We start from the raw sequence: 17,758 nt of genomic DNA on the forward strand, positions 1-17,758 counted from the left end.
ACTTGTTTGTTACTCGAGCGGACTCAATGAGCCCCAGAACCCTAACCTCATGCCACCACCACTGCCAGACCAAATGATTTCCCGTGATCCATCTAAGCCCAATTGAACATAAACCCCTAGACCCTAACCCCCGGCGCCTCCACCAAATGTACCCGCGGCCGCCCAACTCGTGATGAATCTAGTCCCGATAGACACTCGAATGCCTTGCGCCTGTCGTAATCACTTATCGAAGTTCCGCACAAGGACCACTAATCACTTACCGTGGTTATGAACCCACGATAGGGGATGTCCCATCGAAGACCCTGACAGATAAGCAACTTTGTGTTAGGGAATTTAACTGGACATAAACACTTAACCTTAATAAGATATAAACACTTAAACATATACATGCCATATTTGTTTAAGTGAATACAAGTATATCACATATGTTTAAGTGTGAATTGTGTTTAAGTGAATAATAAGTTCAAGCGAATGTGTTTTGGTGAACTTAGGAAAAACAAACAGTTAAAAATATGTGTCATGTATGTTTACATTTGAATGAAGACCAAAATGGGCACAGCCAATATATTTACTAAAGTGATATTTACATTGTTCAAAGATATAATCCAGTTATCTAGGATAAGTCCACAAAATAATTGTAGAAATACCTAAATTCAGCCAGTAATTTCTATAAACTGACATTGACAATGGCAACACTAGATACTGACATGGCTACATATTTTGGATCTATAAGTTTTCTCCAAAAGTATCAAACGACTTTAATAATATGAAATTATACATTAGAAATAGTAATAAATTCCAAAACAAAAAAAAGGTATAGAGAGTACCTCCCGCCGGCTGGAAAGAGATAAACAAAGACCCGTTCAAAAAAAAATTAAGATACAAATACCTGTCCTCTCCAAATCCTAACCGCCGCCGCTCGCGCCGTCCCCCGCCCAGCAAAATCTCCGCAGCCAAAAATCCCATGTCTCCCTGCTCCCCCCGTGCCGCAAGACTCCACGCCCGACGATCGAAGTAGCAGCAGTGTGCCAGCCGGGAAGAACGACGTCCCAACGGTCCCTTCCGTGTGTGCCCCTGTGCGTCCAGCGTCCTCCAAACGGGGCTGAAGCAGCAGCAGGACCGCTCCGCAAGATCCCTGTCCGGCTGTCCCCAGCAGCTGCGATTTGATTATCTCGTTTTGATTGTTTGTCCTTGTTGCCTAGCTGTGAATCAACAGAGGTTTGGTGCAGCTCAATTCATCTGTGCTGGAATCTGACGCGGTTTGGTGCAGCTGTGAATTTGACGCGGCTCGGCTGCATCTCTGTCCAGGTTGGGTTCTGTTAGGTTGTCATTTTTTAATCTAAACTAGTAGAGCCATTCCTTACTGTAGACGTTTCCTACATCTTCTGTTCAGTCGTATTCTCACGTTGTTTTGGCCTGTGATTTTTGCCGATCAGTTGTCCAATACTAGATACTGCTAATTTTCTCAAGCCTTTGTGTGATAATATAATATTATAGCAGAAGCAAATGATTGGTGATTGTAAATAATATGCTGAAACAATCCCATACAGCCATGGTTTTTCCTCCGGGACTCAGAATGCAGCATATATGGTTATCTGTAGAAACATACTGCAGTCAGATTCATTAAACATCGAGTACTATAAATATTCTGAAACTGACCACAATTTTTCCTTTTAAAGGCTGCTACAACATTTCAATTAGACCCAACGTCGGAATGCATAACTTCAAGTACAATTATTCTACTGTATACTTCATTACTTCTGTTGGTACTCCCTCTCCCTTTGTATTCACTCACTTGCTGTTTTTCTTTATATTACAGAAAAGTAAACAGGTTAAGGCCAACAAGATCCAGAGACTGAAGAAAGAAAAATAAACAAAGGTATCTCGACATGCATCCATCTTCATCTAGACATGTGCATGCCTTGAATCATCTTCCAAGAAGCAGCTGTGTTCCCAGAAGCAATGCAGGGTTTAGAATTTTACAATGCCACCTTGCTGAATTTTACAATGCTATCTTGCTGCTTTCATCAAACAACTCTTCCCCTACCTTGATGTTTTAAATAGATACAATCATGTTCTCTCTTGGAAAAAATAGTTGCTGAAAATATAGTTTTGAATTTTACAATGCTACCTTGGTAAAACATTGTCTTTGTTAGTGATTCATTACTCTTATACATTTTCGTTGTCTCATCATTAGACTATGTTGATATTTGTAACTATGCCTACTATAAGTGTTTGTTCTATTTTTTCTGCTGGTTGTTGTGAATCTGGATTATGTGATGAAGTCACTGAGTACTCCCCTATTCCACGTTTCAAAGCATTTTCGGATTGGATTCTTAAAGCAATAACTCTAGGTAATCTTGAAGAGATCTTTCCTGCAGCAAGCCGTGAACATGCACCACTTTTTAAAGATCCTGCTATTCATCCACCTGCTGCCAATTATTTTCTTTACAATGCAAGATATTATTGGCTAATGGTACGGTAGTCCTTTTTATCTTTGGTTTTATAGAGTTAATGAAGTGTTGATTTGCATACTGCAAATTGTGATGGTTCATTTTTTAACCTTTTTGTCTGAAATGGCCAAGTTGTTAATATATCTTGAATGGAATATGAGCTCTCAGATGTGGATATATACTGTATACTGATGGGATTACATCTTCAGATGGACCAGCATCAACTGAATTTTTGATAGGATGCAGTTTATGAGAATATATTTTCATGATGCTTGCTTGAATGGAGCTTAGTGTCATAGTCAACGCTAGGTGTTGAAGTCCTATAGCAATCGTGTACAATTTATTCTACATTTCTTTTTGATGGAATGTAAAGCAGCTTGTGTTTTGTCAAATATTTGAAAACGAAATAAACTATCAATGCATTTGCCTTGATTATTGTTTGAACAAGAATTTTTTTTTGGATTTGTGCATCATATGCCTATCAGTGCACTATGGGAACATCATAAAATTAGCATCACATTTATTTTGATGCGTCATGTTGGTCTAGATAGTTGTATGATATGTTGAGAGGCGGAGCACGATTGGGTTGGTGGCAAGGCCTACTAGCTCGACAGGAATTGCTCGGGCATGAGGTGGTTAGGTATTATTTTGTTCGCGTTGCACCACAATGGCATGAACTTAGTAAAATGCAATTACTCAAAGCATTCGTTGTTAGTAATTAGTGAACAACTTAGAGCTGAAGCTCCTTTTCCTGGGCCTCAAGGCACTTCTGGCCTAGCAATATGTTTCAGCATCCTAGCCCACCGATATGAATTACTACGGCATCAAATTTCTTTTTGATGCAATAACGACCACCTATTGCATCGGATTTGCAAAATTAATGCAATAGCAGCCACCATTGCATTAGATTTGTGTTTGATGCAAGGCGAAGCGATGCGATAGGGTCTCTTGGCCTTAATCTCTTCCTCCATGCTCAGGCGAGAGTTTCGATAGTTCCTTTGTTAGTTTGCCTAAAAACTAGTCATTCTTCGTCACGTAAGCATAATTAGTTATCCTTTGATGGTTGGCTTGTAAACTTTGCTGTTCTTCACCACATAAGTGCGATCCTCACTACCCTAGGGCATTCTCCGAGAAAACTAGCTAAGCATTCTCCTCGAATCATAGGTCAATGTCTGCAGAGTCATCAGCCTATTCGGCTGGGATTATACAGTTGTAAACGATCGTGAATTATAAGCTGGAACAGTATTTTTCTCTCACACCAAACCAGCCAAACCAGCCCACGATCGTTTACAGCCTACCGAACAGGCCGCATGCCGCCTCGGTCTGTTTGTGACCTGTGCGATCTAACATTTGTAGTGTGTGACTAATTTTTATGTCAATGTCAACACAACCAGTAGTTTCCTTTTTTATATTAATCATTATAATTTTTTGGCAGCAATACGAGGACAGAAATGCATTTGGAAATATATATGTGATGCAAAAGGAATTACTTTTATCTGGAGCATCTATGCTGCCATCTACAGAAGCAAGATCATTGCTCCATTGATTTTTTTAATTCAAAACCTTTTTAAGATTTTAGATTATGACTCATCATATCATTTGAAAAACCTTTGTTTTCAGGTTAGAATTTGGCGCTAGCTAAATCCAAATTCTATTAGATTTTTTCACTCCGGCGTTCAGTTGCCGCCGGCCCAGCCCAAATAATAGGCCTGTTCGCTGGTTGGTTTTTGGGCTGGTTTGGACTGACTGGTGCTGGTTTTATGTGAGAGGAAAACCCTGTTGGTTGGCTGGTTTGGGCTGGTTGAAACCAGCCAGCGAACAGTGCAGTTACGCCAGCTGGCTAGCTCCTCCCTCCTCAAAATTCCCCACTGCAGCAGCTGCTCTCTAGAGCGCCGCATCCCACGTCACCGGACCCGGCCTGCCGGCCGGCTCGTCCGCGCCGCGCCCTCCTTTCCCTTTCCCCGAACTCTCTTTCTCCTCCATCCACTCAGCTCTATCTACGGATTCATCTATAGGTACTACGCACAGGCGCTGGCGCGACTGTGACTGCGGGAGATCGAGGGCCATCGACAGGCGGCGGTGGCGGATCCATGGCCGGCCACTATGGATCCACGGCCCGCGGCAACGGATCCATGACGAGCGACATCCCACCTTCCTCTCACTGCAGAAGACGTGGCGGATGGCCGTGGTGTGTGTAGGGCTCATGTTCCGCTGAAACCTCAGCAAGGTGAAGGCCCCCCTTTCTCTTCCTCCGTCATGTTCCTGTTTCTCCATTTCTGTATGCATTAGTGTCACTTGCCACTTGTCAGGTTCGATAAATTTAGGTGCTGGATTTAATATTTATCGTCGCGGATCTAGAGGCAAGAGGGGTATTCTGCTTTCTCTCTGCTTGTATCAGTTTGCTATTTTATCGGGAATATAAGTGCATCGCAGTCAACAATGAGGCATATTATTAATCTAGAAATGTGTAGCCGTTCACTGGTGCAGTGACGCCTTCTTGTCAACTTCAATAATTTTATTCTATCCTTGTTCCATCATCTTGTTACGGTGTGCAAGTGTAACTAAAAGAGATTAAATGTTGTGAGAGAATAGCAGTATTACTTTGTTCCTAAAACATTGTAATAGTAATATTTGGTCTCTAATATTTAGTAGCAATTCATTTCATATGGCCTTTTAGTACTAGAAAATATGTAGGGAATACTGATTATGTTTGCTCCGATTCAGATTTCACAGCACTGAACAATACTGAACATTGTCAGTGTCAGTGGTAGTATGCAATTTCTAGTAGCACTAAGCAAATGAGATGTGGTAAATTGTGTACTTAAGGCCATATTGATGCCTACAAGAGTTCACCTCTTAATCGAGGCATGTATGATGATTGATATAAAATTTCACTGGTGTATCTTATTCATTTTTTCTTTCCTTAGCAAACTAGGTATTTTCTTTAAATAATTTACAAGAGCTGAGTCGACCTTCTATGTTACTTCTATCATATTTTACATGGAAATGTAAGGGGTAAGGATCTGTACCAAATTTCCCAACCTATTCCCTCAAATTTTCCCAACAGACCCCTAACTCCTACTTCCATGCCCCTAATTAAATATCCTGATACTTCCACTGTTTGTACCTTTGCTTCATTTGTCGGGTCCGCTGATATAATTATTGTCTCAGATTCCCCACAGCAATGCACTAGGAATTCATCTAGTTATGAAATGGTTAGTAACTCAGCTCTGAGATAATGAAAACGTCTCCAGTTTTCTATGGCAAGCTATTCAGCTCTAAGAATTATAGAATGGCATTATGGCTCTACAGGGTTTAGAAAGTATTCCTGATACTTGGGATGAGATTCATGCAGCGTGAGTTTTACAAAGTGACTAGTTAGAAATTGTTTTTACTGTCTATTTAGTTTTGGTCAATTCATGGCATGTTTGACTCTAGATTGTGGCACCAATAATTGGGTTTTTTTTCTTGTCAATATTACTTTTGGATAACCAAAAAATGATTTATTTCTCATAGGTGCAAAACTCAGCTACTGGTGACTGGTGAGGTTTATCAAACTAGTCCTGTATGTGCACCAAAGAAACATTTGGTGCTACAGCTTCTTCTCACAGTACATGGAATCCTCTTTTCCTTTTTCACCTGCACGTAGTGATCTTTTTAATCTTATATACAGTAGGTACTCCAAAGGTTGAAAGACTTCCCTAGACCATATTTGCTAGCGCCTTCTGTTGAAGGCACGCACTTTTACTATGAGAAGTGTAACCTTCAGTTGCTCAGTTTGGGTTTGGGAGTTTCCAGAGTTGGGGAATAGATAGCTGGGTACCCTGAGCACTTGATCTTGTTTGCATGTACTAGATAGCTGGGAAAAGATATTTATTTTTGCAATTTGTATCGTATCAAATGATAGAGGGTGCTGGTATTGGTACTGCAGGTCTGTAGGCTGATCATTATATTTGCATTGTGTTTCAGTGACTGCATTTTCAAAACAAGGGAGCAAGAGCAATGTCAACCCCTGGCACAAGTGGATCTCAAGCAGCTGCAGCTCAAGGCGGTGCTGGTGCATCTCAAGAGGATGATGTTGCTGTTGGTGATAAAAGGAAACAACAACAAAACAGCATGTTGAAATATGTTGTTTGGAAAGAGCTATATGCTACTGAAATATGTTGTTGATAAAAGGAAACAACAACAAAACAGCAAGCTGAAATATGTTGTTTCGAAACAGCTATATCCTACTGAAATTCTATCATGTTTGCTCACACTAGTCATGTTGAATGTTATATGCAGAGCCCGTTCAGTTACATCAAGTCAATATAGTAAATTTTATCCTGTTTCATGCATGCATATTATTCTGCTTATTCCTGTCAATCATTGTTGCTTGAATTGTTGAATGGACACATCTCATTTCTGAAATTGCAGCAGAGGCCGATGAAATTGCAGTAGAGAGCAACTGAGCCAACAGGCTGCATCTGCTTCTTCCATGGCTGCAACATCTGGCGGTGGCTTCATGAGCACCTCTTCCTCTGCCGGATCATTGTAGGTCGTTCTGTCAAAGCTCTTCCCTCTTTTTGTTTTTCCTTGTCAGATTGCAATAGGTTCAGAATTCTTATCAGAGTCCTCAGTTGATTTGGACATAAATGAAACATTGTGCCAAGCCTTGACATTTATTTAATTTTTCTAAGATGTGGCTGGAGATGTGGGCTGCATTTCAAACAAGGGAATTTCTAAATCTCACCTGAGATTTATTTTGCACTATCCCTCCCGACAAAGCATTATTGGCTTTCACATGTCCATTATAGAACTGCATGAGGCATAGTTCTTTTTCTGGACCCTGATTTTGGCAACATATACGCAATGTATGTTTTAGCAACTGTATATGTGATTAGAAGTGCAAAACCAAACAATGACTGGTAGTCTGGATGAAGTTCCAGCATAGTTTAGAAACTAGTGATAACAATTAACTGAACTACTAGATTTCTGTGTCTGCGGCTTGCTAGATTAACTGAAATGATCACTCCACATACACTGAATTTTTTTGGTTGATTTCTGTGTCTGCAGCTTGCTGCTGCATCTGACCTTTGCCACTCAAATTTAATAGTATGCAAAATTATGTTTGCTAAGCCTGCACTATTTATTTCTGACATTAGTTTGCAAATGACACTGTGTCATACCTGAGATGCCTAGTCCATGTTTGTTATTTGGAAGATTCAGCAATACCTTGTTCTGTGATGCCTACTTTGCAAGTGTTTCTGTTAATGCAGTCATTTGGAAGATTATGTGATGCCTAGTCTTTGATCCATCATATATTACTGATGCATATGTCATTTGGACTTTTTCCATTGAGCAGGAAGATGAACCTTGAGGAACTCTTGGCAAGATGAACTGAATCAAAGATTCCACAATGACAAAGATCCTTTGCTGATCTGTGCGATGTGTCATCTATATTTGTTTAATTCTATAAGTTAGTGGTCTATTATGCACTTTCAACTTTGCAATTACTTTTTTTTTAAATAGGAAGCCCTTTGACTTTATTATATTGTACAAGCTATTGAACGTGGATGACCAAAGTTATTAATATCATTGCCCTTTTGTGCCATTGGATTTGTGAATTTCTATGCCGTAAATCTTTGTTATTCATCAAATAAAAACAGATGCAATATAAAATAGCAGTGACCCTAATATCGATGCAGTAGTTTATGTTGCATCGAACCTAATGTCGATGCAAAAAGTTTGAATTGCACCGAACGTAATGTTGATGCAAAAAGGTTGTATTGCACCGAACGTAATGTTGATGCAATAGGTCTTATTGCACCGAACCTAATGTTGATGCAATATGTCCATTGTACCGAACGTTAGCTATTGTAATAGAAATTCTTATTGCATCAAATTTATTAGATGTATTACATCTACATGATTTTGATGCAATAACCTTTTTGCATCTCTCTATCTTGATGCAAGAGACATCCATGGCCGATGCAATAGCGACCTCGCATCAAAATGATCTTGATGCAATAACTCTTTTGCATCTCTATTTTGATGCAAGAGACAACGGATGGCCGATGCAATAGTGAACTCTCACATCGGTCACAGCAAACTGATGCGACAAGGCAAGCATCTAGAGCTATTGCATCGGCTCGCATCAAACGCGAAATTGATGCGCTACCAAGCTATCGCATCAAATTTGGCCCTATTACATCAAAAAATTGCCGGTGCAACAGGGTAAAAAATTAGTAGTAAGTTCATCCTTATCCACACACATGCACATCTTGATCTACAAGTATGACATCTTTCTCCTTGGACCCGAGTTTTGACTTTACAATTTATGCAATGCAAGTATGCTTTCATACTATCGGTGTTTTGTCACCCGGCGAGTGAATATATACGTACGTCGCGCTGCTCCACGAAGACGATGGTAGCATACAGTCTCAGAGAAAGTTTGAGTGTGTGTTCCTCGGTTGAATGCCCTAAAGACACAAGGAATTATACTAGCTCAGGCCGGAGCCCTACATCCAGTCTCAGAGAAAGATCGAGTGCGTGTTCCTCGGTTGAATGCTTTGAAGTTCTTACAATGGGGTATGCAAGAAGAATGGAAGAAGTTGGAGAGTGGAGAGGGACTACCCGAATGAAGTCTCGAGAGTTCGTCCCCTTTGAAGGCTGTCCTAGCTGTCCTTATATGGAGTACGGGGCCACGCCACGTACAAAGAGTTAGGTTCTCCCGACCAGGCGGTTGTGAGCCTAAGGGAGGGGAAACTAGCTATCTTAGCTTGCAAGGAAGGCCATCTTGTCTTCAACGTACATTCGAATGTGGTTGTCGTCGTGGTCTTGTGCCCACGTTGTGGCATGGGGTGGTGTGGTGCTATAGTGCCAGTCACAATGGCACTGTTGGCATGGCGGTGGTTTGCCAGCCGTCCTGTGCGACGTGGACTCGTCGTGGCCTTCGTCATCATCTCTTGATCTCCCAGGGGTGTCATACAGGAGTAGGTAGCCACTCTTGGATCATCAGTTGTCTTGCTGGCCATGAAGTCGATGACCACGATCCCGAGCTCTGGGTCATGGCCTTCATTGGCTCGGTTGGCCTTGAAAGTCAATGCCGTAGTCGTGAGCCCAATCCTATAGTGGGTGGGGCCGCACGCTTGTCCCATTGGGCCATATTTGGACGGTGGGCTACCGTACCTGTCGTCACCACTAGGCGGTCCTATCTTGTCTGTGGCGTGGCATAGGCATGGCACCTGCTCCGAGATGATTGCCCCTTCGATCTTGGCGGACTGACTAGGCGTGCTTTTCCCTGTTAGGACAGTCATACTTGGTGGAGCTCGACCCCTATCCATTCCTCCCAGGGGTCGGGATGGAAGAGAGGTCATGCAGAGCTAGGCAGCGTGTGGTGAAGGGAGAGAGAAGAGGTCATGACCGACTCCCTATCTCAGCACTTGGCCCTAGTGGCTTAGTTGGGCCACTGTTGCTTGGGCTTGTACTAGCTTTGTGTGTTGTGGGCCGCCTGAGTGGCTAACTAATTGGTGTCTTGAGATACCCGGGGTATCATAACCCCGACAGTAGCTCGAGCGTCTTTGCGATCATGAAGTGATTGTGGAGGTACTAATATTTGCATATATCTGGTTTGGGTTCGAAGTCGTGGCTGGTCTAAGCTCGGAGCTCAACCCCTTGCGGGCTGGTTCGTTCAATGAGGTAGGTGGCTATTACGTCCCGTCCCGTCAAGTTGCCTTGATGGTGCGGTACGTGACTGCTTTGCTAAGCCTAGCCGTACCAGTGTACTGCATGCCAGGGTACAAGATCTAGGCTGGACCGATGTAACACCCTAAAAATTTATTTATAATTTAGTAATTAAATTTGAGCATTTAATTAATTTTTGAGTATTTTAACCTAGGTTAAGTAATAACTTTTGGCTAATTAAAATCAACTATAAGGTTTAGAAACATGTTTGTTGCATTCATGCTGGTACATAGTTTTTGTTTGAGTGTAGGGTTAGAGTTGAGTGGCTTTGAATTCAAACCTAGTTTGAATTTGAAGCAAGATGTAAAAAAATGCAAAAGGTTTTTTTTCTCTTTTCCCTCTCTCCCCCTTTCTAGCCCAACAACAGAGCGAGTCCACCTTCTCTTTTTTCTTTCCCCGCGCCTGGAATTGGCCTTGGGCCATTGGCGGCCAGCTCCCGCACTCCCCCTCTTCTTTCCCTTTCTCACACGCGCAGCCCAGCTCGGCATCCAGCGCCCCCGCCCATACCGCGGCCTGCTCGGTGGCTCGAGTGGCGCCTGGCGTGGCCCGCTCCACACCGCTCTCTCTCTCTCTACATAGCGGGACCCGCCCATCAGCCGCACGATGTCCGTACCCTCTCTCCCTCTTCTTTTCCTGGCTGCTGGGACTCACTTGTCAGCCGCCCACCGTTCTCCTTCCTCGCGCCAGGAATCACGCGATGGCCTTCATCGCCGTCTTCATTCCTTCTTTGAAAACCCGATTAATGGGGGCCATCAAGGGGCGCCTTCAAGCCCTGCAGTGACGCCGGCGCCCGTTTTCGCTTCTACCGCCCCCGCTAGCCTATAAATCCCCAAGCCGAGCCCTCCCTCCCTCCCTTTTGTTCACTGTTCTGAGCTCGCACACCCCACTCACAATCTCTCTGTTCTAGAGCTTGGTCGCCGCTGTGAGCGCACCCAGAAGCTTTGCCAGGTAACGATGTGGCCGTAGGTGACCTCATTCCTTGATTTCATCATGTTTTTGCCTGAATTGGAGCTCACCGGCGGCCGTTTCTCTCTCCAATCCATAGCCACACGTCGCTGGTCTCCTTGGAGCTCGCTCAGACGATGAGGACCCCCGCTTTGGATTCGTGGTATACTCCTCAACCTCTCCGTCCCATCGGCTTTGAGTTTAGTGCACCAGAGCGCCGTTTTGGCGAGCTCCGAATCACGCCGGCCATGGTGCCACCGCACAGCCATCGCCTCGACGTGTTTCGCCGCCTCTCTTTGTGTTGTATCGAGTTTACAAGGCCGTGCACATCGTTCCGGTGCTCTCGGTTTGGAACGGCGTGGCCGAAATCGCCATCACGGTAACCGCCGTCGAGCTCGGCACGCCGCCGTTCATGGCGCCGCCACCACTGCACTGTGTGCCGATGGGGGAAAACACCCCCTTTCACCTTGTGCTGTCAGATCTTCCACGGGCAGCGCAGATTAGATACCCCTTCGGGGTTATGTTACTGGTCCACTATGGGGACCGTGGACTCGGTGCACGGCCACAGCACCACCGGCTCATAGCACAGTGGTGCATCGCACCAACCAGCGCCCGCCACATGGCCGCCCAGTCAGCGGCGACGCGGTCAACACCGCCAGCCAAGCGCATTTTGTGATTTAGCCCCTCGGTTTTCTTGAAATCAACCCGTAGTCCAACATCAGTTCAAAAGCATTTATTTTTAGCCCAATTTTACTCTGTTTTAGCCCCTGTAGATTTGAAAAATAGGACACGCTATCCAAATTTTGTTAGAATTCATATTTAATTCGTTTAAATTTAAATTTGAGTTTGGTTTATTTACAGAATTGCCATTGAATCTTGTTTTATGCATAACTTTTGCGTTTTAAATCCGATTAGAGTGATTCTTTTGCTCATGTGTTCGTAGCAGTACGTAGATTAATTTTATAAGCTTTTTAGTCTCTATTTTTATTGTTTGGTGTACTATTCTAATAGAAGTATATTTGTATGCATGTGATGATTGGAATGGATGCTTGATTGGTGATTTGGATCATGTTTATAGGGTGATCAGTTCGAGGTTGCCGAGGAGCAAGTTGTTGACCAGTACCTGGAAGGTCCCTTTGAGGAAGGCAAGTGTAATAGAGGCCCCTTGTACCTATGAACTCTATAATTCATACATATGCATGTGTTTAAATTTGAATAGTCTTTAAGGACTTTACCTAGATTATTTCTTGTACAACATATCCTTGTTACCTATGGTTTGGGATGCATGTTGGATAGTTGTTGCAGCGCATAGCCCAAAATAAATATTAAACATGACTAAAGGTATATGCAACATGTTAAAATTGTACTTTTTAGCAACTCTTTAGGGGGCTAGAGTACTGGGTTGAGTGCTCTAGTGCCTCTCCATAAGGACGCAATCCTAAAGTGGCCACCAAGGAGGTTCTGTATAACCCCGAGTGTCAAATGGCTCTGACTTTAGCCTGGTAACTAGGTTGTACTAGCTCGTCTATAGCTTTCCGTAAGAGCAAAGGGGGCACTAGTTGGTATGTTTTTTTTCGTACCAGGGTGTGTACTATGCAGTGACCATGAGTGCCATTCCTGGAGGAGGGCCGCATACAGCTAGACGGCTGAAATCTTAGCAGCTACAACTTGTTAGTGCGACTAGTGAAGGGTTATGTAGTGAAACTCTACCATGCTTCCTTGGTAGAGGTGGTGTGGGCTTTACAAACCCTGACATTGGGAATCACGGCTCGGTGGGTAAAGTTATACAATTTCTACAAAAATATTTAACCTGTTATAATAGCCGGGCTCATGGACACGAGCGGCCTGGATCCTTCATGATTAGTGGTTACTATGGCTAGTTTGGGATTGACTTAATCTTGATTAATTATTATACAACTTGGTTTGGTTTATTCACTAAAGTAGTGATTCAGGTGTAATAAAACTTGACCAACTAAAATTGCTAATCGTAGTCAAACCGTGTCAAGCCTTTGAGCCTCATAGATTTCTTTGTTATACTTGCTAAGCATGGTGCACTTACACTTGTTTTATATTTAATGAAAACCCTAGATGAGTAACATATGACATATATGAGGAGTTTCCTGAAGATGTCCAGGATTACTAGTTTGATGTTCACTAGTTGGAGTCCCTGTGGCAGTATGGGCTTAGTTTTTTTGCTTTATGTAATAATGTTGCTGATGAGCAAGACTATGTGATCACTTTGTGATGAGATATGTGATGTAATAAAGTACTTTACTTTGATATTACTGCAATTTGAGATTATGTGTGTGTTTGGACATCCTGGGCGCACATATATGAGTACTTGGTTTTGCTATACAAAATTAGGTGCGATAGCTGAGTGGTCTCATTGACGTTGTATCGGCTCTACCTTTAGGAGGATCTTGATTTCCCCAACCTCACGCGGGCATCTGACATTAGCTGTGACCTCCCGTGGATTGCCATGCGGTGTGGGGGACTCACACTACACAGTCTGCCCTCAGGCCTTTAAATAGAGGCCTTCCTTCCATTTGAACTACTTGCAACCATGCCTTTGAACTGTTCTTAGTCTTTCTGAGAGGCTAAGTTCAAGAGAAAGGGTGTTTCTAGGTGAAGTTTTGAGCATGCGACCTGCTAGGGGTCAATTGCGTTGGCAGGCGGCCAGCGTTGCTTCCTTCAACAACTAGTGCTAGAAGGAGAATTACGCACAGGGGGTAGGAGACGGCATGAACACCAAGTTTAGTCATATGTGACCTTGGGCCACCATCCCATCACCGCTTCTTGCTCCGAACTATAGTAGTTTGGGTGCCTAAAGTGGATGGTGGCTAGGGATGTCTTCGGCTTCCTCCTGAGTTCTGAGGGTAGGCCAGCGGTGTGTCATGATCTTGTCTGGAGATCACTCATCAATTGCTTAGAGTCGCCTGAGGAACGGGAGGAGGATGAAGTAGCGCTGCCTTGTCACGCAACCTACGTTGAGCGAGGCATGGGTGTGACATGGCTGCACTTCAGTAGCCGGCCGGTCTCCCTTTACTATCATGAGGGTGGCGATGGCTCCTGTCAGTGTTGGTATCTCCACATTTCGTAGGGGTGCTTCTTGGAAGTCTCCTGGTGCACGTGTAGATCCTCCCAAAGCCATTGGGGGCTTCCGTCTTCACCCCCTGAGTTTTGGTTTTGGCTTGAATGATACTTCCCTAGGGGTGCCCTAGCCCTCTTAATTGCGTTTTCCGACTACCATTGGGTTATGACCGCGTTCTTGGGCAACAACATGATCGTGGGTCATCCTCTTCGATCAGGGATCGTAGAGTGGTCCTAACCATGCACATCAGGGTCATGGTCGTATATGATTGGATTTAGCATTGCTTCATGGGGAAGACATTGCTGCGTAATGTAACGACCCGAATTTGCTACGCCCTAGGCAGTCATTTTTACTATCGAAGATAAGTCACTTACCGAGTTACCCCAAAGATTACTAATGAAGTATGCGAGACAAGACATCAAAGCACCCTGTGAAAACCTCGAGTAGTCATCATTAGGCTCACGCCCAGAGTGAAAGAAAATCTCTACATGGATTAGGGTTCATCCTATTGACATCACCAACACCAACTTAGCCGCAAGAGACTACTCAAGAGCAATGCATTGGTCACCAACAACCAACCATCTAATGACTTAGTCGATTAAGTAAAGACAGAGACCATCCGCCATTGCCATCGGACCATCCGACAAACCACAGTGCAGCAGTAGTAAGTTTGAAATAAGTTGCTTATCACCCAAGTGGATGGGACCCACATGTCAGCATGAATTGGAATGGATATTTCTCAGCCAAAGCCACTCTCTCTAACTCATCCTCCCATTTGCAACACACTCTCTCTCTCTATTCACTCAAGAACAAGCAAGAACCCTAGGAGCTAGAGAGGGGAGAGATTGAAGAAGGGATTGAAGAAGATGAAGGAGAGGAAGAAGGGAAGCACTAGCAGCAGCCCATGGACACCGTTCACCCCTGAACCCCTTCATGGTGTGCTCAAGAAGAACCATCTTTTTGGTATATTGCAAAAGAGAGTTCATATGGAGCCAAGCTAACTTGTGGGTAAAGAAGCAAGAGTAGAGAAGGTTTGGATCCTCAACTTTTTTGCTATGGAAGCTCTCAAATCTCGGAGCTAAGGTTTTTATTTTAATCTCACGGTTCACCCTCTATGTTTGTATATCTCTGAGTTTGATCCTAACCTATAGCCACACTTAGTAAAACAAGCTTCAAACCTAGCTATCTTGAGTCCAGTAAGCCACCTAAACTATCCCAAAGATATCTTGCACATGCATAGATCACAGCTGAGCACATCTATGTTGGAAACCCAAGATCACCCAAGAACATAGGTTCTATCGGTAGTTTGACGGAGTGTCCATCATATCAACGGAGTGTCCGATAGCTCATAGAAATCAGCCATTAGGACCTCATCCTCTGTTGACATGACCTAGCGAAGTGTATATGGCCTCTTGCGGAGTGTCCGCCAATTTGTATAAACCCAAAACCTCACAACCCGAGAGCACCTAGTTGTCAGCGGAGTGTCCGTGACTTCTCACGGAGTGTCTGCTGATTTATAAACCTAGCAGCATAAGAAACCCGAGACCTCCTAGTTCATACTGGAGTGTCCGTCAGCCCCAAAAAAGTCAACCAAAGCCAAGTCACCTCAAAACCCTAACCCGACAGACTGTCCGCTACCTAGGTCGATGTGTCCGTCAAGTTAACAATAAGGATGAAGTTGTCTAATGAACTTACCAAGAGGTCAACAATACTAGGTTAAGCTTAAGAGCCATAGGTAGAAGCCTCTATCCCAAGTTCTAAGCCAAGTCTTATTCCTACGCCTTCCTCGGTTATCTTCAGCCTCGATCCTTGTTCTCTTTTAGGATTCGAGTAGCGTAAGGAATGTGTGTGAGATGTCGTCTACAACTTTGAATTCATTCGAACAGCAAAACTAGGCAGGCACCCCACTACTATGAACCCTATTTTGGATACATATGAAGTTCCATTATGAGTCATGCATTAGATGTAGTTTGAATAGTAATCTTGATCACCTCTACACTTAGAGTCACTCACTAATCTAGTAGAAGCCTCTCATCTAAACAATGGGAATGGAAACACTTAATTGCTTATTGCTTAGTTGCTTAGCAATGGTAGAAGTCGAGCATGAGAAGGGAACTCATTCTCGAGCGTGTAGGATGCTACACTTGGATATTTAATCACTAAAACCAATGAGGGTACAACTTGATCTACTTTCCCAATCTGGATAGGATCCACTTCACTTAAGGCTATAAACTTGTATACTGCTTTGGTAACTTCGCTCATGCGAGGGGTAGGTCATGAGTGTGGGATCTCAAACAACATAGCTCGTGGAGCATTTAAGGACCATTTATTGGGATATGTGAGTCCGAGTAACCACCCGTATAGACCACATGTCATAGATGGGGTCAACAAGCCAAGTAACTATTCGCAACTGGTTTATCCGTGAAACTGGCAAGGGGTGGCATCGGTCAGGAATGTCCTAGACATTGATCGGGCACCAGTCGAACCATTCATAGGATACTCGGGTTGATTTAGGGAAAGATTGGAAGACGTGAGGCAACCCTTATCTTGTGCATAAGATATGGTGGTTAGTCCCGTTCTTCCATGTGGATACAATTGTATACCTCTATAGAGTTTTGAAAGCCTAAAGTCCTTCGAGATGGAACTAGTCGGTTGTTCTTACTTTCTATACCCATGGTAGCATAATGATGGAACATGATGAAGTTGTGGCTTACATGTGTTAAGCACTCTTTTGGATATCATACTTGGTTAAAGTTAATTCCTTAATTATGGATATGAGCATGTCATCTAAGAAACACCACATACTATTTGCAAATGTATAAATACCAAATAATACCCTTTGCATCCACCAAATACTATATGTTGGAATTAAGTCCCGCGAGTACAAAATGTACACACGGTGTAGCCGTTAAGTTGTTTTGCAGGTGTTGCTGCCTCGGTGGATGCGAGGTAGGACTTAATTCACCGCTGCATAGTAGACCTTGGATTGGGCAAATCCAGGATGAGCTACGAGTTAACTCCGATAAGAATTTGAGAGAACCTCGAAGAGCTGAGCATAGTGGGAGAAACTAAATCTATGTAAACTCTATGAATCATGTAGTTTCCTGTAAGCATAATAACCTGAATAGTTGGGCATGATGTTGGATGTTATGTGTGTTAGTTTGCCATATGGGGTGTTCCGTGTTACTTGACCGTTACAAAGATCCTGAAGTGTCACGCATGCGACACATAACCCTAGCTATCTGCTCCATGGATTTCCCCTGGAGGGGTCATAGACCTCTACCAGTTTATGAGATTTTGGAGCTGGCCTTAGGTCGTGGACCTGGAACATAGGGAGGAGTTGGTCAAGGTTTGGCCTTGACTTCTAGCGGGGTCGGAAGGACCCATCTTCTTTCTTCTCTGGTGTCCTTTTCAACTCCAAGGGGTCGTGTTGCCTTGTTATAGGCAAGTTTGGTTTTGCCCCACGTGAGGAGAGGCTGTCCACCATAACCACGTGGTCCGAGCGGTGTGCCTCGTTAGGGTCGATGGGTAATTTTAGTGGGAC

General features: G+C 43.6%; 1 long non-coding RNA gene across 1 annotated transcript; it reads left to right on the forward strand.

The window, feature by feature from the left end:
- Nucleotides 1–4,301: 4,301 nt before the first annotated feature.
- Nucleotides 4,302–8,047, forward strand: LOC136482095 (uncharacterized). Its single transcript, XR_010764952.1, has 3 exons — nt 4,302–4,680; nt 6,423–6,986; nt 7,798–8,047. It is a non-coding gene; the product is annotated as an uncharacterized lncRNA (long non-coding RNA).
- The last annotated feature ends 9,711 nt before the right edge of the window (nt 8,048–17,758 follow it).

The sequence above is a fragment of the Miscanthus floridulus genome, chromosome 9 (assembly GCF_019320115.1).
Source record: "Miscanthus floridulus cultivar M001 chromosome 9, ASM1932011v1, whole genome shotgun sequence".
NCBI lineage: Eukaryota > Viridiplantae > Streptophyta > Magnoliopsida > Poales > Poaceae > Miscanthus > Miscanthus floridulus.